Raw genomic sequence first — 24,161 nt, forward strand, 5'->3', positions numbered from 1 at the left:
TCAGAAAACTAATAGAACCGGTTTTCAAAAGGACTCGTGACGTAAGAGTGAAACTATGTGGAAAATCACTGTCTGTCATCAAAACACCCACACATGACATATCTGATATTACAGGTAAAAAGAGACAAACACTGAAGAGACAGATAAACGGAGACAGACCGCACTGACATATATTAATTATACAAAATGCATCTTGAAAAAGCATGTGAAACTGCATGAGTACCTGACAAAAGCTAAACAAAGATAAACAAAGTTTTGTGTTGTATCATTTGGAGAGGTGCTTTTCAGAGATCGATGTTGGTCCCAGTGTAGACGTTATCCTGAAATTTGGGCAGAAAGCTGAAGATTTGTTGGACCTGAGTGCTGTGGTGGACGATCATGTTGTGCTGATCCCAGATTGGACTTGCTTTGGTCTCGCTATGGCTTGCTTGGACTGAGAGGTTCTTTGTTCTGTGATCTTTCCATGTACGAGGCTGCAAACTTAAAAAACCTAACCATGAAGAGATTCAGGTAGAGTTCCAGCTGTATGTTGTTTTTTTGAGCAACTGTGGTTTTTCTTTGCTACAATTTTGCATTTTGGTGAGACTTTACAATTTGGTTCACAATGTGGGTTTAAACAGGAGTTTCTTCAGATTATTCAGGTGATCCTCGTCCTTGAAAGCCCTGAAGTTGTCAAGGATGCCATGATGTTTTATATCTTCTGCAGTGAACATAGTAAGAACAGTTATTTTGAGCCATATAGTTGTCCAAAGTGAGTGACAAAAAGCCGCAGAGTATCATTGGCAAAGTCAATGTGAACTCCAATTAGGCTGTTATCACACAAGATGAAGATGCCTAAAAACAGCATGAAGTTTTTGTACTTCTCATCTGAGTAGATCTTTCAGCAAAACAGAATCTGTGTATTAAAATTGTCTAAACCCGGTCGCCATCCATCGATCTATTTCCCTCTAATTCCCTTTGGTTTGCTGGCAAGTTCCATGAGAAGATTTTTCTGGACAGCAACCAACCTTTCTGTCAGCAGAGTGACTTGAAATCCTGACAGCCTTCAAGTTAGAGGACTTAGCCAAAGACACAAATGAAGAAGCTGTCTCATGAGGGACACAATGTTCATCGGTTTTATTTCTAAAACACTCATTATTTTTAAGAGGAATGTCATTCTGTTCTCCATGTACACACCATCCTGAATGAGGCAAACCATTGAGGTAAGCTGCATCTTAAGCATCCTTTTTTTTTCTTAAGAAGAAAATGACAGTAGTATAGTAGCTACAACAAATGAAATACTGCTAAATTTTAAACGTAACAATGACGTCCCGATCATTTATTTAAATGTAAAGTGTGAGATTATTCATTTAACGACATTAACTGGTGCTAACGGTCACATGAGTATTTACCTGCTGGGAAGTGGAAAACATTCGACTAATTTGACATGGATGAGAAGAAAAGAAACAGACAAGGCTGGAGGTTCTTACTTTTTTCACTCCTCCCCTCACTGCAGTCGCTTACTCTCGACTACATTTCAGGTGAGGCGGATCTCAAATGAGTCTATTGTTTGTATAGTTCAGGGGTGTCCAACCCTGCTCCTGGAGAGCTACCATCCTGCTGAGTTTAGCTCCAACCCCAATCAAACACACCTGAAGCAGTGAATCAAGGTGTTCAGGGTTGCTTGATAATTACAGACAGGTGTGTTGGAGCTGGGTTGGAACTGAAGTCTGCAGGACGGTAGATCTCCAGGAGCGGGGTTGGACACCCCTATTATAGGTAATGTACCACATTTACATCTTCGTTTCTCCATAAACCCAAACTTAATGTCAGAATCAGCACAACCAGTGATTGTTGTAAAATGCAGTCTTTTATTGCTGCTAAATTGCGGGACATGTTTGATAATTATTATTATCAAGGCTTTAAAATGTTGAAAGCACAATAATCCACACAAGAGACGCTGTTCACCAGACTAAATGTGTGCGCACACCAAAACCATTCGCAAATAGACAAACAAATTACACTGGCTTCGGGTACACTTCCAAACTATCAAATCTACACACAAATGTGTCGAAATGACCGGCTTGGGTTGTGTTTACTTAAACACAGTTTATATCTTAAGTGGACATGAACCGCTGGGAGAAAATCCAATGTGTGTTAATATCTTAAAGTGACAGCAGTCACCTTCTGATGATTGTGCCATCAATGTTATTCAAGCAACAAAATGCAAAGAGAAAATCAGTCACAGCACTTATTCTGAATATTGTTAGCTTTAATAAGCATCAGTCTATTAATTTATAACACTGTATGCAGTGTTATTTTACATTTGGTTACTTAGATTTCTTTTGTAGGCTATATTATTTAGGTCTACCTGAACAGTAATGTTATGTCAGACCTTCATAAACAAATGAAAATACTGTTGATTTCATTGATATGTTTGTTTTATTGTATTTTTCAGTTTATTATTAGGGCCTGAGCACCGATGGTGTGAGGATCGTATTGTAATTGCTCGGTCAATTCTTCTTCTCCAAAATAAATTGCATTTTTGAGGGCCTAAACATGCTCGAAAACTCATGAAACTTTGCACACGCATCAGAAGTGGTGAAAATTTACGTCTGATATGGGTTTCAGAATTAGGTGTGGCAAAATGGCTCGATATTTTTGTAATAACAGCTGATTTTCAGCATGTCAAGGAGCCACTGTCATTGAGGATGAACATAAACAGCGCAACAAATCGTCGCATTTTAGGCAAATTGACTAATTTATGTGAACGACGTTGACGTGTCATTCCAGCCCTAGCTAATAATATTAGCCAGATAATAACTAGACAAAAAAAAAATGTTGTAATAATCTATACAATATTGACAATATATACAAGAAAAAAGGAAAAATGTAATTTAAAATACAGATTATATTGTGAATTAGGCTACATGTGACATGTAACTTACTAAAAAGTTGGCCACGTTTAAATAAAATATAATCATTGTTAAATAAAAAATATGAAGATTTTAAAAACAATAGGTAAAAACGCAGAACCAATGCACATTTAAAGGACTGAATTAGTGAAATACTTTAAAAAAATAAAAAATAAAAAAAATGTTTTAACCATGGAGACATTTGTGAGAGGCGCTGCACAATATCATTGTACCTGCTGCAGCCATGGTACGGCAGCAAAGTTCCTTGATTATTACACCAGAATGAGAGTATAGTTCCTAGCCATATCGGCCTAGAAAATCGCAACTTTTAATTTTCCATCTGTCTTAGTACACGATATAACTACAGAAGAGTCAAGTTTTAAATAGGAAAAATATCGAAACTCTTTGGTCATTTTTGAGCGAGATGCTAACGGTCTAATCAGATTCAATGAACTATGCTAAGCTATGCTAAAAGTGGTACCGCCAGACCCGGAGATCGGCTGAAAGGATTCGAAAACAGTAAAACTCAACTGTTTAACTCTAGGGGAGTTGGAAAATGAGCCTATTTTCAAAAAAAGTGGAGTGTTCCTTTAATATCCTCTGTCTCTGTTTGTATGTGTGTTTTATTCTTAAAGTGTTTTTTTTGTCAGAAGTAAGCTTTATGTATGTGAGAAACCAGCTTCAAACCCCAAAAAAGAAAATCAACCCAGTTATAAGCTGATTTTGGGTGGTCTTACTAGCTACCATCTACCAAATATATGTTCCAGGACACAGCTTGAGCTGGTCATGCTGGTTTTTCCGATCGGTATTAATTTACGTTTTTCGTAATTTACATAATTTCATAACTCATAAATAAATTTAAAAAAAACATTCTAAAACCCCATAGAAAATTCTCGAGGGAACCAGAGGGGCGGGGTTTTTGACGTCATACATGAACCACGCCCACACCGTCCTGAGTCACGGGAAACACCGGATTGTGATGTGATTGCATGAGTAAAACGCTTCGCTTTGAAACAAGTTTTAAACGATCTGGATAGGATTAATATGTTATAATGAGAAGTTTAAATATATTTTTGATTCATTATGAAGCTGTGGCGGGTTGTTACAGTCTAGTTAATGGGAAACAGGGACTACATCTTGTTAAATGCATGACAAATGTATGAGTCTGGTAAAAATAGTAGTAATTTCAATGGTAAAATAATATTCAGTTCAAATCCCATTTATTGTATAGCACTTTTCACAATACATATTTCAAAGCAGCTTTACAGAAAATGTCTGTAAATGTAAGTTATTTCAGGTTACTCAAGTGGATGTGATTCTCTATTGCTTAAAGGGATAAGTTACTTCACTCAAAAATGAAAATTTTGTCAGCATTTATCTGCCCTAAAAACCACTTTGGTTACTCTTGGAAGTGACACAACTGAAGATATGGATGATAGAGGAATGATGGGTGAGATATGGATGGTATAGAAGACAACACTTTGAAACATGAAAATTATATTTTTATTATCTTAAACAAAGTGTTATTGTTTGAAACAAACTATATACAAACTAAACAAGAACAATCAAAAGTCTTAGATAAATTTCAAATGTTAAAAGTGAAAAAACAAAGAAAAGGGACGAGGAGCTGACTAATCTATATGTTGTTGATTAATTTTCAGCTGATCTGATTTCAGTGACCCTGCGGTTGATGTGTTTCAGCACAAGTTTCATCTGGATTACCAGAGAAGATGTTTCAGGATGGATGTACACAACTGACTTACTGCTGAGGAAGTGGCAGCTGTCGTTTATCTCAGAGACCCCAATAATTTCCACCTCTGTATCCTGGACCTGCCCCTCATGATCTGTGAAGAAATAAATATCAGTACTGGCAGTTTCAGTGTATTAGTACTGGAACACCTCACTGTTAGTGTATTTCTTGTATAAATTTGCTTTTCTGAATATTCTTGTTCATTAACCTATTGTATTAAATTATCACACTTGCAACTCTAGCCTATAATCAGATTACAGTCGTGCTGATATTCAGAACAGTTGTGCTTTTGTTCACGTGATATTTATATTTATTCATTGAAATGTAGGTTTACAGCTCCAAAATCCGTTCTCCTCGAATGGGATAGCAGCAGTAGTGTTGTGCATTATATACCTTCACAGATGTGTTCACTGAGGATTGAAATGTTCCCTGTCGTTGTTCCTCCTCATCACCTCCATATAGGTCAGTCAGCACCTCGCCCTCCACAAAGACACATCAAAAACTTTCTCTCCACATTGCAGCTGAATATCCAGAATAGGGACACGAGTGTGTGTCATCCTCACGCCACGCAACTAGAAAATTAAAATTCATGGGTGAGTATAATACAGTTTCTCAACATTGCACGTTTTGAATTTTTATTTTATTCATTCAATTTATGTTAATTCACATGATTTGTTTTCCAAATGAGAGAGAAAGAAATTGACTCACTTCTCTGATCTGCCCTCCCTTTGTAAAAATGTCCATTTCTTGGACACAGGGCATGTTTTGCAGATGTCTCCTCTGTGACGTCTTGTGGAACTGTCTTAAATGTAAGTTTTCCAGACCCAACAAACAAATACATCTGGCCAAATGTATTTAAAAGGGTGTACTTTTGGAGGCCATAGCTAACCCCCTCCTCAAATTCTGGGATAAAGCCATCTTTTTTATTTAGGTTCACCGTTACACCATCAGTGAGTGCACTTATTGTTTCTGTTTTTAATTTAGATATTTCAATTTTTCTTCCCTTCATCAAATAGGTCAGAGCTTGTTGGCTTAGTTGGGTGTAAAGTTCTTCATAACTTCTTAATAAAATCATAAATGTAATTTGAAATAAGTTGAAAAATTAGGTTGTGGGTCTCCCTTGGTAGAAATCATGTTCCGGGGGAGGAGAAATGGGAACACGAGGGCACAGCGATGCGACTGCAAAGGTCACGGAAATCATGGCATGAACAAAAGTCCTGTTTGTTTTGTGATTCTTCACCTGCCATTAACAACAAAACCAAACCGTGTCCTCTGGAAGCTTCAAAGACCTTTGTAACGTAGGGTAAATGTACCTATTAAGCTCACCAAAATCTACATTGAGACATTTTTAGTGCAAGGATATTGGTTTCAGTACAAGAAGTTATGTTAAATAAAACATTAATCTCTCACACAATATTTAATTTTATTTTAAATGACAAAAGCATTTAAATTAAGATGTACATCATTAAATGCAAAAAGTCTGGCTGTGCTTAATGGGTACATTTTTGTACCCTTTAAGCACACCCCTGTTGCCATTAAGCTCACAACATGTTTCATTAAAAATTCTTGTTTATTTTAAACAACCTTTTTAAAGAATTGTTTTATTTGAAGGTACAGAGTCAATCACAAACAAAAAAAGAACACTAAAATCAAGCAACAAGGCATTCAGTTTGATCAGTTATATAGCGAAGTGTCATTCAAACACATTGCAACATCTAGACTAGTCCTTGTTCATATAAGTAACACATATTCAAAAATCAAATAGTAGCATGAGCTTTGACACCTTTCGCTGTTCACACAAATATGGCTGGGCAACAAACTCAAGCTCCTCTTCTCTTGTATCGAAATCCTCTGACATTTCTCTTTGAAAATTCTTGTTTTAGACTTGTAATTCGTGACCAGTGTTTTGTTTTGCTCTATCTTCTGCGCTTCCGTGTTCTTCATTACGTCATGCATCAGGTCAGAGTTCACTCTTTCACCGTAAATTGATGCGTATGGCCGTCTGTTGGAAGCTAGTAATTTTAGTTTTTAAAGTTTTATATATGGATATTTTTCTTACACAAATGCATCGCTTCACTTCAGAAGGCCTTTATTAACCCCCGGAGCCGTGTGGATATCTTTTATTATGGATGGCTGTATTTTTTTGGGCTTCAAAATCTCATCCTCTATTTACTGTTATTATAAAGCTTAGGAGAGCCAGGACATTATTTAATATAACTAATTGTATTTGTCTGAAAGAAGAAAGCCATATACACCTAGAATGGCTTGAGGATGAGTAAATCATGGGGATTAATTTTTTGGTGAACTATCCCTTTAAGGCTGTGAAAATAAGTTATTAATCATTTTATAAAGATTAACTTAAAGTGACAACCATCAGTTAATATTTAAAGTCTCTTTATGAAGTATTTACATAGATGTTTAATGTGGAGCACACTGAGCTTAATTGGAGCAGCAATTTTTAATTAATACATATTACATGAAATTTAAAGGACACGATTTTGATAAATAATCTAGGTCATGTATTAAGTTTATACATATTTTACTATGAACAACTATTATTGACAATATCTATGAAATTATATTTTTTCTTACTGATGTCATACTGAAGCAGTGTGATTTTCATAGTGGTGGACCCTTTAAGCTCACCTTACAATAATATGAAGTTTTTAAAAATTGCAGCAGTTTAAAACCACAGACCATCAATAAACTGTAAATTTTTTTATTCAAAAATACTTCTTTATTAGTTTCTCACCCTCATGTCGTTTTACACCCGTAAGACGTTCGTTCATCTTCAGAACACAAATTAAGATATTTTTGATAAAATCCGATGGCTCAGTGAGGCCTCCATTGACAGCAAAGCCACCGAACCTCTCAAGATCCAGAAAGCTACTAAAAACATATTTAAAACAGTTCATGTGAGTACAGTGGTTCTACCTTAATATTATAAAGTGTCAAGAATATTTTTTGTGCGCCAAAAAAACGAAATAACGACTTTTCAACAATATCTAGTGATGGCCGATTTCAAAACACTGCTTCGAATCTTTTGGTCCATTTGTACAGTCCTTCTGAGTTTCTGAGTCACTGTACAGTGATACTGTACATGTGTAAAATGTTTTTATTTTTTTCTCCGTTATCACATTTGGGATCAATTTTAGCTTGGCTATTTTTTGGAGATTTTTCCCTAAGTAAAGAAAGACACAACATGTAGATGTAGAACTATAGAGCTGGAATATCATATTATGAAAAACTTTACATAAAGAAAAACACAGAAATGTTCTAAGGGGAAATAGTTTGTATGTCTACGGTCATTACATTTTTGGCTTAAGCCCTGGTTAGGTTCAACTCTTGTGCTGTCGTAGGTGAGATGTAATCATGTTTCCATGTTTTTATTTTCTCTTCCTAATGCAGGATCTTATAAATACACTTGGTCCTTTTCTACATGAATACACAGGAGACCAAGATACCGCTGACAAACAGTATACTTGCCTCTCTATGGACTCTTTCCAACCAGGAGTCCTATAGATGAGTGGCAGACAGATTTAACATAACCAAATCTACAGTTTCAACACATCTGCCTGTGTTCTGTTCTTTTGTAACAATTCATGTGTCACACTGCATCTCCTGGCCCAGAGGACAAGCCCTGCATATATCCCAATTAGGATTCGAAACAGCTGGGATTCCTAACACTATCTGTGCAGTTGATGGATGCCACATTCCAACTGTAAAACACACTGTGAGAATCCTGTGGACTATATAAACAGGAAACAGCACTATTCTGTTATACTTACAGGATTCTGTGACAGTCAGAGGCATTCTGTCATGTCAGTGTGGGTCACCCTGGTAGCTGGCATGATTCAAGGGTGTTTCGTTTGTCAGAAGCTTTGTTTGAAGACCCACATTCCCTGGTTCCAGAGGGCATGCATATAATTGGTGACTCTATATACCCTCGTTTGCTTCAGCTAATGAAGCCATACAGAGACGATGGCCACTTGACTGCCAGCCAGAGGCGGTTTAATAGGAAACTGAATTCTGCTTGTGTAGTCATTGAGCATGCATTTGGTATATTAAAATCGAAATTCAGGAGACTCAGATGTCCGCACATGAAAAATGTGAAGACCATTTCTTCCGCAATCACAGCCTGTTGCATTCTTCATTACATCTTCCTTGAATCCATGAACCACATAAAGGAGGATCAGCAGACAGATGATATGGAGGATGCTTTAAACACACTTCTTTTGAAAAAAGCTTTGTGCAAAAGAAAAGATGTCTGGGGAGCAACAAAAAAAGTGATACGCATGGGAATTGACTGAATATAGTTATACTTTATTTTTTAACAGATCAAAAACAGGTTTTTTTTTTTTGTTTTTTTTTACCATTTTTTTAAAAAATACTTCTTTTTTATTACCACTTACCTTTTTTTTTAACTGTTCAATTATTTCGCGAAGGCAGGTAAGTGTTTTTCACTAGAGAAGAGCAGCTATTCTTGTCACTTCATTCAAGATAGAGGAGGGGCGGAGTTAAGAGGTTTGATAAATGAAGTTTGAGGATCCAATGAAGTTACGAGGTTTTGTCACAAGAAAGTAAGTCAATTTTATTTATAAAGCACATTTAAACACAGCAGAGTTAACCAAAGTGCATAACAGAGTAAGGAAACATAAAATAAAGTAAAAACAGAGTAAAGCCAAACAAAACAGACAATAAAACAGGAGTATGATAATATTAAAACGCCAGGGAGTAGAGATAGATTTTCGATTTTGATTTAAAAATGGTAATGGAAGGTGCTAGGCAGAGGTCCAGAGGCAAGCGTGAGGTAATAAAAGCATGAATAACCTTCTCTAAGTCTTGGAATGACAAAAACAATTTAAGTTTGGAAATAATCCACAATTGATAAAAAATATTCTTAACAACAGAATTAATTTGTTTGAATAAACATAATTCTGACTCCAGGATGACACCAAGGTTCCTAACCTGGGAGGAAACAGAGGGGAAATGATTACCCAGCTCCTTAATGAGAATACTCCTTAGTTTTGGGGAACCAAAAACAATCATTTCCGTTTTGTCCTCATTAAGTTGGAGAAAGTTTTTTGATAACCATTTCTAATGTCTCAGGTGCATTCCAACAAAGGTTAAATGGAATCGGTTTCAACGGCAGGTACAGCTGATCATAAAAATGAAATGAAACAATATGCTTCTTAATAATATCCCATATTAGGGCTGGACGATTATGACCTAAAATCAAATTGAACTTTTTACCTCGATTACGATTAATGAACAATTTTTAGTTCACGGACAAGGTCTGTACTGTAAATATGCTTGACTAGGTGGGATATTACCACTTAATATCTAAATACATTTTTTAAATACAGAGATAGTATATTAAAAGCACATTTTAGTTAATATTTCATGGTGTCTCAAAATAGCACAGTTGAGTACACTTAGATATTCTTAAGATTATCCTAAGAAGTACTAAAGAAGAATTTTTAGTATATCAAGTACAAAATTAGTGCACGAAAATAGAGCACTTTAAGTACATTATAGAAATGTACTTTTTTTTTTTTTCACCTGGGTAAGCTACAGGAAGTGTTTGAGCGGCCATCTTACAATTCCCTACTGATATCATTGACTTACAGCTAAAACACTGACCTAAAATCACCTGCTTTGCAGCACATTGGTCGCTTATGAATAGTTTTAAAGATATATCTATGTACATTAACTGATATTTCTAATGTTATCTGTAATGTTTATGCATCTGTAATATGTTTTCAGCAGGATAAGAGTTATATAGAAATCGTCAAGATGGATGAGTCTACTGCAAACTGCCGACACAGGGAACTGAACTAACACAAGATAGTGTTAGATAGATTTCTTTATGTATGTAATTATGCATGAAATATTAAGCATTAACATATATCTGGGATTATTAGCAGAAATTGATTTGAATATTACAATACATAAAATCCCCTACTACTAAATTGCACTATATTATATAGAAAAGGTTCACAATGCATCATCTTGCTCTGAGCGACAGTATAAATGCTTGTAAATAAAGCTTCATGTCTTTAACTCTCATATGGTGTTTGGGGTCAGTATGACCCACATGGTTCCCTTCATCTCAGTTGCATAACATTTTGTGACTTCTTTTTCTACATTATCTATCTATACACACACAAAAAACTGTCATATATATATATATATATATATATATATATATATACAGTTGCAAGAAAAAGTATGTGAACCACTTGCAGAATCTGTAAAAATGTTAATAATCTTAACAAAATAAGGGACATAATACAAAATGCATGTTATTTTTTTAGTACTGTCCTGAGTAAGATATTTTACATAAAAGATGTTTACATATAATCCACAAGACAAAAAAAATAACTGAATTTATGAAAATAACCCTGTTCAAAAGTTTGTGAACCATTGATTCTTAATACTGTGTGTGGTTACCTGATGATCTACGACTGTTTGTTTGTTGTGTGATGGTTGTTCATGAGTCTCTTGTTTGTCCTGAGCAGTTAAACTGAGCTCTGTTCTTCAGAAAAATCCTCCAGCTCCTGCAGATTCTTCAGTTTTCCAACATCTTTTGCATATTTGAACCCTTTCCAGCAGTGACTGAATGATTTTGAGATCCATCTTTTCACACTGAGAACAACTGAGGGACTCAAACACAACTATTAAAAAAGGTTCAAACATTCACTGATGCTCCAGAAGGAAACACGATGCATTAATAGACAGGGGGGTGAAAACATTTGGAATTTGAAGATCAAGGTAAATTGTATTTAATTTGTCTTCCGAGAAACATGCAAGTATCTTCTGTTGCTTCCGAAGGGCAGTACTAAATGAAAAAAATGATATTCAAGCGAAATAAGAAAATTTGGACATCTTCATCCTGTTCAAAAGTTTTCACCCTCCGACTCTTAATGCATCATGTTTCCTTCTGAAGCATCAGTGAATGTTTGAACCTTTTTTAATAGTTGTGTTTGAGTCCCTCAGTTGTCTCAGTGTGAAAAGACGGATCTCAAAATCATTCAGTCACTGCTGGAAAGGGTTCAAATATGCAAAAGAAGCTGAAAAACTGAAGAATCTGCAGGACCTGGAGGATTTTTCTGAAGAACAGAGTTCAGTTTAACTGCTCAGAACAAACAAGAGACTCATGAACAACCATCACACAACAAACAAACAGTCGTGTATCATCCAGGTAACCACACACAGTATTAAGAATCAATGGTTCACATACTTATGAACAGGGTCATTTTAATAAATTCAGCTATTTTTTTGTCTTGTGAATTATATGTAAACATCTTTTATGTAAAATATCTTACTCAGGACAGTACTAAATAAAAAAATTGCATGCATTTTGTATTATCTATCTTATTTTGTTAAAATTTTGCACATTTTCACAGATTCTGCAAGTGGTTCACATACTTTTTCTTGCAACTGTATATATTCCAGCATAAATCTGAAAATTTCCACACATACTGTAAATGAAGGCCTGGTACTAGAGCAAAAAAAGCAATGTAGAACAAACATGAACACACACACACACACACACACAGACAGAGATGTGTGTTCACTATTTACTCCTGTTCATATCTGCTTATTGCTGATGTTTTTAGTTGGTTTTATTTACTTTTTAAAATTAATTTCTTATTCTAAAGTTAATTATCTTTGTACATTTGGATTATTTAAATAAATATGTGATTACAATCAAGTCTTGTCTTTTAGTGGCAACTTATGTGGCATTATTGCAAAAACAAGACACTTAAAAAAATTTGAAACTTTGATAAAAATACAGATTCAATCTCTGTTGTCAATCTTGGATCTTGTCAGACCGTCCACTCCTGCCCAAAGTACACCAGAATGCACGGGAATGCAGACCTCTACCCCCAAACACTGTGAGTGTAAACAGGAAATGAACACAATACGAGGGTTAAATCCATATGCAGTCAGAGTTATTTCTATGAATAAGTTGTGATGCGTGTATATTATTTCCTTTTGTTTTTGACCAATATCCACTTCAGACTCCTGGATATTGTGGAAACCCTTAAAAGCCACAGGTCAGCTCAAATTATATGGCTTTTACAGTTTGGATATGAATTAAGTGTTATTTGTATATATTGTTGAGCTAATTATTCATTTAACCAACGTTTAGTCGTTATATTTACTGCTTCGAAATACATGCTGTTAACGAGAACACTGTTGAATCATTTACAGTTACTGTAGCCTAGAAATAAAAACTGCTACTATTCAGGAAATAGAAAAAAAAAACTATATTTTAAAAATAAATAAATAAACACTGTTGTCAAAGTTGATATTGTGGCTTTATATATGGTCAGACACTTGCATGTGTCACAAAATCAAGTGGAGTTTGACCAGCGAATGTCGGACATGTGTGTTTTGTCCATTGTTAGAACAGCATCTGAGGCAGGAAGTGCATCGCATTATGTTTTTATCAACTTACATATTATAAAGTTTATTGGAGCTATGTGATTGCTCAGTTTTTACTGTCATTTGACCAAAATTTCATGTTATTAAAGACAGTCTTAAATAGCCTGTGTCTCGCACTTCTGTTTAGTACTTGCTTTGACTCGACGACAAATGCTGAACTCTCCGCACCTCAAATACACAGAACCTTAACCTTTATATATAGTGTTTGAGTAAAGGGTCACTAATAGTAATGAATTATGTGACTGTGATTCTTAAGCATTCATGTCAGTGAGCGCGGTATCGCATGTCGCACTTTTAATCAGTGCATTTAAACTCTGATTTTGGTTGCCTCTGAAATGGGTCAAACCATAGATATTACCTGAGAAATTTAATTAAATACTCAAGAAATCCGCGCTTATTTAAGGATTTACTGCATGGATGGAGAAAGAACATAATGTAGGTTATGTGTGAAATGGATGTGCACCGTTCAGTTGAATGATAAAGTTTACCAATGATAAAGTTTGTCCATCAGATGCGCGTGAAAGTTGCGTTCATTACCATAGCAATCCCCCACAATTGCACAGGGCCTCACACCCACCTTGTGACGGCCCTGAGTAAGCTATTATAAAACAAAACTAGTGCTGTCAACGTTAACGCATGCGATTAATTTTTTTCCAGTTTAACGCGTTAAAGAACGCAATTAACGCAGCATCCGTTTTTTCTGTCATCCTTTGGCTAGCATTACAATATATGATCACGCTCTTATTCATGCAAATGCTTTTAAACCATTTAAGCGTGCCAAAAGAGAACAAGAGAACGCGCTGTCTGTGAATGTCCTATCACACACATGACGCACAGAAAGACGCGCGCCATGTATCGTGCGCATGGACAGCGCGCCTGAATCGAGTTCTGTCACGCTTGAACGAACAAAAATATCCGTTTTGTCGAGTATCCCTCATTAGAGCAGCCTTGAATGAGTTAAATAAAGTCTTAAAACGAAAGTAAAGAGCTGTGAGAAAGTGGGACGCGTGTGAGATCCGCATCATGTGCAGCAGCAGCAGCTCTTAAAGTGACAGCAACCACTAATGCCGTCTGTCATTGAAGATAATGAAAGAACAAAGGTAATGGAGAAAATTACTCACTGCTCTTGACTAAAGAACTTTTGTAGCTGTAATAATGATTATCTATATGTAACTTTGAATCTGAAATAATGAATCTGAATGTAACTTTTAATAAGCAAGGGAAATTTCTTACTTTAAACAAATAAGTATTTAAATGTTTAGGACGTTTACATTGTAAGAATGTACAGGAAAACTTCATATATAAAAACGCTGACTCGTTAGGTAATGTTTTCTCATTAAAATCAGATGATTTAAAATCAATTCAAAAGAATGTGAGGAAATACCAATATGGCGGCGCGACGGCTTCACTTTTTATGATGTCATTGATCCAGTCATTTATATAATTGAGTGGTAGAATCTCTCTACAGTCTATTCTGATTCATCAACACAGTTTAACTGATGAATCATAATAAAGCCTAAACCCAGGATAGAGCGGTTGAGTGAATGTGGTCTGGACTGTGTGGATGAGGCTCATTGTGTTTCTGTAGATGCTGTAGAAGGACAGAGTTCCTGCACTGTGATCCACATACACTCCTACTCTACGGCTGATGATGGACTTTACAGGGAGTTTAGTTCCTCTGTTATTGTGTGTGAATAAGTAACTGTCAGTAGAGCAGAACAAACTCCAGGACTGATCATTAGATCCAAACACACACTCAATACCCTGTCCCTTCCTGCTGATGCTCTTATATGACACTGATATATACACAAGTCCACTCCACTCAATCTCCCAGTAACAGCGTCGATAACTCACACTCTCTCTACACAACACCTGAGCATGAACATCAAATCTGTCTAGATGATCAGGATACGACTGATCTGTGCGAGCGACAGTAATCACTCTGTTCCTCTGAGACAGACGAAGACGTACATGCACTGTGTTCAGATCCAGATTGAGCCAATGGGAATCTGATGGAGATAAAACACATCACAATCAGGAATTATCAGTCTGTCCCATCTTTTAATCTACACTGTAAAAATGATTTTTGCTGCTTGTTAAAAGTACTTGATTAAAATTAGTAAAAAAAAAAATAAAATAAAAAAAACACAATTACTGAACATTTTGTCCTAATTTTGTGTAAAATCCGGAAGCAGGCGGAAGCTAGTTATTTTAGATAAAGTTTTAAATATATATATTTTTTCTTACAAAAATGCATTGCTTCACTTCAGAAAGCCTTTATTAGCCCACTGGAGTCGTATGGATTATATTTATGATGAATGGATGCATTTTGGGGGGCTTTAAACCAAGAAATTGACTGAAAAACGCAGGAAAAAGTGGCTTATAATCCTGCGCCTGCAGTCGGGAGCCAAGTCGGATAATGCTTGTGTGTGCAGTGACCCCTTTGTCAAAAGTTAAAACAACTTGCATATGCAACCACTAACACAAAAGTAGTATGCCTCCATAGTTTTGTGTGCTTTCATTTGTTTTCTGGAGTAGAAGGATGTCCGTGCCCAGTTGTATAAAGCACCTTAAGTACAATTTTCCTTAATATAGGAAAACGTTTCAGGTTACGTATGTAACCATGGTTCCCTGAGAACAGGGAACGAGACTCTGCGTTTGACACGCTTTGGGGAACGCCTCCGCGTGAACCGGTGTCTGAAAACAATATCAACTCACGACAATCCTATTGGGGGGGGGCTTAAAGGGCGGCCTGTGAAGGCCACACACCTAGAACAGCTAGCTTGCTGATAAGCAAGATCCCACAAACATGGAACTCGCTCAGAATGAACCGAGTTTAACTAGCAGATAAGACTGTAGAGTGCCCACATATTACAGTTTACAACTTACGCCATCGTGCTCTAGAGGAGGCCCAAACAGGGAGCCAAATCTGAGAACCAAACTTTCCAGTGAGGTTGACTAGTTTAGCTCAACCTGAGCACACATTCCAACAGGCAATGTACTCAGTAAAAACACTTTTTACTCTTTATGCAAGAGGAGTACAAACTTACACCATCATGCTCTGAAGGAGGTCCAAACAGGACCTGCGACCTCAGAATAACATGGACGTCAGCCAGTGGCAGTCTAAACTCTATCTAAGGGAGTCAAACCTTAGAACCAAACTATTCAGTGAGGTTAACTAGTTTAACTCAACCTGAGCTAATTTCCTTCCACACATACCCACACGCAATGTACTCAGTAAAAACACTTTTTACTCTTTAAGCAAGAGGAGTACAAACTTACGCCATCATGCTCTGAAGGAGGCCCAAACAGGGCCTGCGACTCCAGAAAGACATGTGGCGTCAGCTAGTGGCAGTGTTTAAGCTCTAAGGGAGCCAATCTGAGAACCAAACCATCCAGTGAGGTTAACTAGTTTAGCTCAACCTGAGCTAATCTCATCCACACATTCCAACAAGAAGTGTACTCAGAAAAAACACTTTTTACTCTTTAAGCAAGAGGAGTACAAACTTACGCCATCATGCTCTGAAGGAGGCCCAAACAGGGCCTGCGACTCCAGAAAGACACGTGGTGTCAGCTAGTGGCAGTGTCTAAGCTCTAAGGGAGCCAAATCTGAAATCCAAACCATCCAGTGAGGTTAACTAGTTTCGCTCAACCTGAGCTTAATTCTATCCACACATTCCAACAGGCAATGTACTCAGCAACAACACTTTTTACTCTGTAAGCAAGAGGAGTACAAACTTACGCCATCATGCTCTGAGGGAGGTCCAAACAGGACCTGCAACTTCAGAATGACACGGGCGTCAACCTGTGGCAGTGCTAGTTTCCAAGTGAGCAAACTCTAACTGAAACATCTACCAACAAGCCTTGAAATACAGCAAGCTACTCAACCTGAGCTTATACATTCCAACAGGCAATATACTCAGTAGAAACACTTTTTAACCTACAGCAAGTGGAGTACAAACTACGTCACCATACTCCTAAAGGAGGCCAAAGTGAGGCCTACTACTCCAGAACACACGGGTGCTAGCCTGTGGCAGTATTAGAGTTACTGAGCTCACAAAGTGTAGGGCAGGAATCAGAACTAACATAAAGCACAAAAACCTTGAACAACAAGGGAGTGCTATTAATCCAACCCTGAAAAATACAGGGTGAGTACTTCACATCATAAGGTAGGAGAATAAGCAATAGTCTGCTACCTTAGCTGCTATCTAATTTGCACCTACACTGAAGGGACAATGGGCCTTGGCCTGACAACTCTGATAAGAGGAGGCCAGAACTAGGAAAACTAAACTCACATAACAGGGGTAGTATAAAAAAGGCATAAATGCTACTAGCAGACCACCTAACCCTAGTTCTAGCCTAGGCCAGCTATAGCTGTGGGCTTATAAGGCCAACACATAAGCATAGATCTGCCTGGGGCTAAGAAAACAACAGCCTCTAAAGCACACAATGTCAGGCAGGCCTGTAAGGCTGACGCTAAACATAGATCTATCTGAAGTTAGTGAAAGCTAATCTCAAAACTCTAGCATTTACCAGAGGAGAAAGCTAATAAACCAAAAGGTGGCTAACAGTGCGGCTAGTTACAGCTGACATCTGAATACATATGAACGGTGGCTTAATTATCTGAAGCCAACACATCCAAAAAAGGGGACAAACAAAGTACTACCCTAATAATATATCGCACCAGCCAACCTAATGGAACTTCAGGGCCCTAGTCCACATCATAAACAGGAATCTGATATAAATATAAGAAACCTACAAAGCCAATCTCAGCAGGTCTAACTGATATGCTCACAAACAGACATTGTGTGTAAGCAACACCCGCCTGACCTGCTGCCGTGTATAGAGCGTTGAAGCCTACCTATATCACAAGATAGTTGCACTCATCTCGTCAGTAGGAGGCATCGACGCGTACCCATACTCACTCCATCAACATCAGTGAATTAACCTGCTGAATACAGGTCCTTCCATGCCTTCTCGATCTCAGTATGAAGATCAAGAAGGAATGAAAAGCTTACAGAGGCTGGAGAATTATGGCAAAAAAGGAACCGTTCGACAAACCGTCCGCGAGCGGTTTCTTTCTTAACCTGCTCCAATGGCAGCCGCAGTCTGCCAGAAACACGTTCCATAATCTCACACAGCTGTACATACGCGAGGGCAGGGTGGCTTTGAGGATTCAAAAGGCTCACCATCTTCATCCTCATCAGCCATCTCCTGCTCTCTTGTTTGGCTTAGAACAAGAAGAGCAATTGCTGCTGAATCTAATGATGTCAAAGACAACACATCATCATAATCCCGCAGCTCTCTCCCGTCAGCCATCGAAGGTCACGGGGAATTTCACCCCTTCAACTCTTCAACAAACTCCAGCTGAAAACCCCATGATCTAGTCTCTACTCTGCCTCAGCAAGAGTAAGACCCGAACCATTAGGTGCAGCTGCCGGTCCTTCTCCTCTCGAGGAAAAGACCAGAAGAGAGTGGAGCATTTTACAAGTAAAACACACTCACAAAAACAAACAGACAGATCCCACAAGAACTGCCTGTACAAGCTCTTTTGTTCTCATAAAAGACAACATTATAAGTTATGTATGTGATCAGATGTCAACACTATGGGACATGGATGCACACACTTCCTGAAACGTTTGTTAGACATAAATTGTCTTACCTTATTATCGGTTTGATATCGTTTCAAACAAAACAGTCCCTGAAGATGAAAAAGAGAACCCCTGCGTTCCATTCGGAAGGGCTCATCCCTATGCCCTAATCCCTTCAAAGGGTTTACCCTCCGGAGTGAGAGCTTCGAAGGGATGAAGGGTGTAGGGGTCAAAAAAACTCTTTTTTTGGAACGCACTTCTGCGTCATCTTAACGAGACAATCAAGGAGGATAGATTGTGCAAGCTGCGCCTTTTGTTTAATGTTAGTTTATTTATTTATTTATTTTTTGGTTTATCGCACCATAATGTAAATTGTGTCTATGAATTTGAAACATTTGAATGGACTGATAAAGGGAGCTGTAAAGTATTTTTGTTGAAGTACAATGTCGTTTCGACCATAATAATGTACTAAATCTAACTCGTAAATATTATAGTAGTATATAAAAATGTTATACATACATTTATAGGTAAAATCAAACTCCTAACCTCCTGTACCTATTCTGTGACATCAAACAACTTCCCTGTGCAAAGGATCATGGGGGCCCGAAGTGTCCATCAGTTCAAAATCCTTCATTCCGAAGGGCCCTTTGAAGTGGCCAGTTTTGAGCACTTCGGTTTGGAACGACCCTTCAATATGGCAGCCATGATTGTTTTCACTCCGAAGTGCCCTTCAGAGGGCGATATATCCCGTTTGGAACGCACCGAATGACTGGTTCTCCAGGCGCTCCTTATATACTTCTGGGTCGCGCTATGATGACGTCATAGGCTGCCGCTGGCCAATAGGATTGTCGTGAGTTGATATTGTTTTCAGACACCAGTTCACGCGGAGGCGTTCCCCAAAGCGTGTCAAATGCAGAGTTGAGTTCCCTTTCGAAAGGGAATCCGGTTCGCTGTCGTGAAACACTTTTAAGTGAAAGTGTTTCACGACAGGTTTAAGTGATTATATCAAAGACTTTATATGCAACACCCTTAAGTCATTCCCATAGGTAAGGGGAAATCACACCTTAAGTTGAGGTGTTTTACGCAACTGGGCACTGGAGAAGTAAATATCCCAATTCAGTAGAAAAATTGCTCCTCTTTATAATGTAATGATCATGTCCAACATACTGTATGTTGTGATTTTCTGTTTATACCTCTCCTGTAATAGTGTCTAAACCATACATTAAGGAGTTTCCTCCATCTCGTTTATTCTGCTTTTCACTTCCTGCCCCCATCTGAATTTCGCACGTCATCAGTCCCGTGATTGCAAACATGCTATCAACTCTCAAGTCTGTTACCAAGCAACTAATTTAAAATTAAAATGGTGAATCAAAACAGGTGTGCTTTTAACGAAAAGCTGCAGAAAGAGAAGTATTGATAAGCCTGATAGAAATAGGCAAAGCCTATGACTGTATTTCATGACTCTGTCATTATTTATCAGTGTTTTGTCAAAGTACAGCACATCAATTGGGTGTTCAGAAAGTCTTTCCACCATCATCGCTGATCTTCATCGTTTATCATTAAAGGGTTAGTTCACCCAAAAATGAAAAATTTGTCATTAATTACTCACCCTCATGTCGTTCCACAACCATAAGACCTTATCTTTAGAACACAAATTAAGATATTTCTGATGAAATCTGATGGCTCAGTGAGGCCTGCATTGTCAGCAAGATAATTTACACTTTCAGATGCCCAGAAAGGTACTAAAGACATATTTAAAACAGTTCATGTGACTACAGTGGTTCAACCCTAATGTTATAAAGCAACGAGAATCCTTTTTGTGTGCCAAAAAAACAAAATAACGACTTTATTCAACAATATCTAGTGATGGACGATTTCAAAACACTGCTTCATGAAGCTTTACGAATCTTTTGTTTCGAATCAGTGGTTTGGAGCGCGTATCAAACTGCCAGTCACGTGATTTCAGCAAATGAGGCTTTGTTACATCATAAGTGTTTCAAAATTTCAATGGTTCACGTGACTTTGGCAGTTTGATACGTGCTCAGAACCACTGATTTTCATTTTTGGGTGAACTAACACTTAAATAAATGTGACGTCATTCTCAGACAGAGCTATTTATAGCAGCCCGCTTGAATAAAAGAAATTTGCCTGTGAATGTCTTCCTTTTTAATTCTTTTTTGTTCACTGACTTCATAAAACACCGTAAGAGCTAAAATGAGCAAATACAATAGATTTGACAATGAAACAAAACAATTTGCTATTATATGAAAAAATTACTGATTAAACAACATATAGTATAATCAACATAAATTTACTCATGAATCAAATTAGATCAACTGAATCAGCATAATGATGGCAATTATATACAAAATATAAACTCATAAAATGAACATTACTGACCTTGTGCCCTTATCAACCAGATACTAAACAATCAGGAACAAAAAACAAAAACTACATGTACTAATTTCCATGAATCCATGAATCATTAACTTTTGTTTGTCCATGTGCCGAACGCTTTTTCATCTTCCCTTCTTCCATGGAACCACACTTCAAAATATAAAAATATAAATATAAAAGTCCCATTAGGAATAATAGCTCAAATGGAGGAAAAATAATAATAATTTAAAAAAAATTGTGAACCAAAAGAACTAAACTATTTAAATAACTGAGAGTTGTTTATACTATTGTTAAGTGATTTTTACAGTTTGCTTTCAAATAATTTTGAAGTTAGGACATCAGTTGGGTTGTCCTAAAGTTAAGACAGTTTTTAGGATTTTTTTGTTGAGTTAGGATGCTTCTGTAATACTCTTTTCCTATCCGTAGTTAAGATAAGATAATGTGCTTAAGAGATTCTGTAATAGCTTTTGTCCTAAATGAGGTTCTGACTGAAATTGCCAAACAGATATGATAGGATTTTAAAGTTAAGATCTTTCTGTAATATGCCGAAGAGTACAGGCCCGGTTTCACATACAGGGCTTAGCCTAAGCCAGGATTAGGCCTTAGTTTAATTACAATTAACACTAACAAAATCACTGCTGCGGCAGTGGGGAATAAAGTTTTAGTCTGAAGACTGTTGAGAGAGCTGTGGCTGGAATCAGCAAGAAATTAAATTTTTGAAACTTCTGTGAGCTAAAAATAAGGAAACGGACTGGTTAGGTTGGAGGGCTATGAGTTAATTAACAATGAAAATTGAATGGCTGCTCATTAACTGATCTGTTTTGCTAGGCTTGATATTGTGGATGGTGTCGCTATATAATACTTGGAGATTGGAGAAAGACAAATGGATCTACGTCGTGGATCGACTTTAGAATTGCAAGTAGATTCGGAGCATCTGAAAAATCTGAAGAACGTGAGGATGAATAGAGTGTTGATTGTTCTGGTGATGTTTTCTTAGTGATTTCCTGCAGGGGAGGAATAAGCATTTGCTTAATACTTTACGAATGACAAACAAGAATCTAAAAGGCTGGGTTCAGATATTTGAATTTGCGTGCTATTAATAGCAGGAGCTCTGCTGGCAAAAATTATATTGTAGAAAAAAATGGAGATGATTGAGAAGATTATTTATTGGAACGTTAGAGTAGAGTGTTTATAGGATCCGAGTAGAGTGGCACTGGGGTGCATGACGAAGCTTGCATATGGAGCCAATGTCCTAAATTTCTGAAAGGCAGAATTTGGGCAATTTATTTTTAAATTCTGCTATACGTTCTGTTTTATTTATAAACTAATCGCTAGTGGAAGACCAGATTAGACGTCTGAGGATTGGCATTAGTTCGGAGGAACTTGACCCGTTGATGCAATAGACTGCGTTGGAGTTGTTGCAAATAGAAGAGAATGCTTTGGAGGCCCATTGTTTCCCCCACAGGGTAGTGGCCGTGAAAAGCAGAGGGAGAAATCTCTGCTGCGGCAGTTAAGTAGCACGTTTTAATCAAAAAGCTGCATATGTAACGGTAATGTAACAAATGAGATATCAGGTAATGATTATACAGGCCACTTTAAGTATATTTCTTCATAGCATTAGATGTTGTAGTGCTGCTGTCTGTCTTGTCAAACGTGTTTGTTATAAATGAACACGGTGGTGGTGTAGATATGGCATTATGAAGATAGTTTTTAGATTCCAATCATGAGCCGAACTTTTGTAGCATCACAGCATGCGGCCAGTTTGTAGCGCAGATGCGGTTTACTTAGCCCGAACGGAGCAGTCCATCTTTAACGATTCGGTAACACTGATTCACTCATGCTGTTTTTGTATATACAGTCTAAAAGGGGATATCACAAATTATTATTATAATTAGTCACATTTATTTTGGAATGTTTTCCTTGAATCATGTTTATTTATTGAACAAAGCAATAGTGACATCAGCATGGAAATATTCGCACAGTGGTTTAACATCAATAAATATTGTCTTGTGGACTTAACATGAAATTAACACGAGAGGCTCTCTCTCTTGCAATTTGGATGTGGCTGGCACATGCATGTCATAAACGAACAATTTATAGAGATCTGTCAGAAGCAGCAGCCATGACGATTAAGATTTGTACAAGAATCATCTGATGACCAAACCAGTTGGAATTAGCAAATGGAAAAATGTCAGGAGGGTGATTTGCATTCACGATGAACATTTTAGTGAAATGTACCTGTAACTGAAAGCGAACGTACTCAGACCACCAGCCGAGATGCTATCAGTTCTCTTTTAGAAGGATCTGAGATCTTTGGAATGCTCAACATATGGGCCAAAAAGTCCAGCGAACCATGCTTAGGCTCTTGAAAATGAGAACAAGCAGAAGTTCCATAGCGGTGTTGTGGGTCAGGGTTGGTACTAGGACAGCTGTAAAGAGGGTGTAAGATGGCATTTGAGTTGATGTAGGTAGTGGATAGCTAATGAAGGGTAGAGCAGAGGCAGGCACTGTTTGCAGAGGCAGCCTCTCGCTAGGTTCAATGTTACTGAAAGGAAAGTTATAGGAAGAAAAGAGGAGCCAGAGCAGTTCCTTGTTGCGGAGGCAGCCTCACGCTAAGGGCCACCCCGAAGATGGCTGGGAAGAATTGAGGAGGAAAATGGAGAGGAGCGGAGATGGGTGTGTTTGGGCGAGGCTAAGTAATTCAGCAGTGGGTAGGAGTGAAGACTCGGTCAAGGAAATTCTGTTCACATTTGGCAGCCATATTTGCGATGTCACCGGGCAGCTATTTTGGACACCCAAGAAGAAGTCCTATATATTTGAAAATCCTGAAATTGCAACAACTGCAAGCACATTAAATAACATGATTCAATTCAGCAACAAATCTGATGTGACACTTTCCTAAAAATATTGTTTCTTATGCTCAAATAGTGTTAAAAAGCTTATATTTTGGGCTGGATGAGCCAATGAGCAAATGCAGTTCATGCGTCTCAGAACACTGTCTTTTTGTATAGCAACCGGAGCTTGGCAGCTGCAGTGACACAAAGACTTTACCAATTGGTTCTTATTCCTATGCCT

At 37.5% G+C, this 24,161-nt stretch overlaps 1 protein-coding gene across 4 annotated transcripts in view; it reads right to left on the reverse strand.

Moving 5' to 3' along the window:
• Positions 1 to 24,161, reverse strand: part of LOC127511070 (NLR family CARD domain-containing protein 3-like) — a 146,690-nt gene that overhangs the window by 84,853 nt on the left and 37,676 nt on the right. The gene's annotated exons all lie outside the window — the stretch shown is intronic.

Source organism: Ctenopharyngodon idella, chromosome 4 (genome assembly GCF_019924925.1).
Source record: "Ctenopharyngodon idella isolate HZGC_01 chromosome 4, HZGC01, whole genome shotgun sequence".
Taxonomy (NCBI): Eukaryota; Metazoa; Chordata; class Actinopteri; order Cypriniformes; family Xenocyprididae; genus Ctenopharyngodon; species Ctenopharyngodon idella.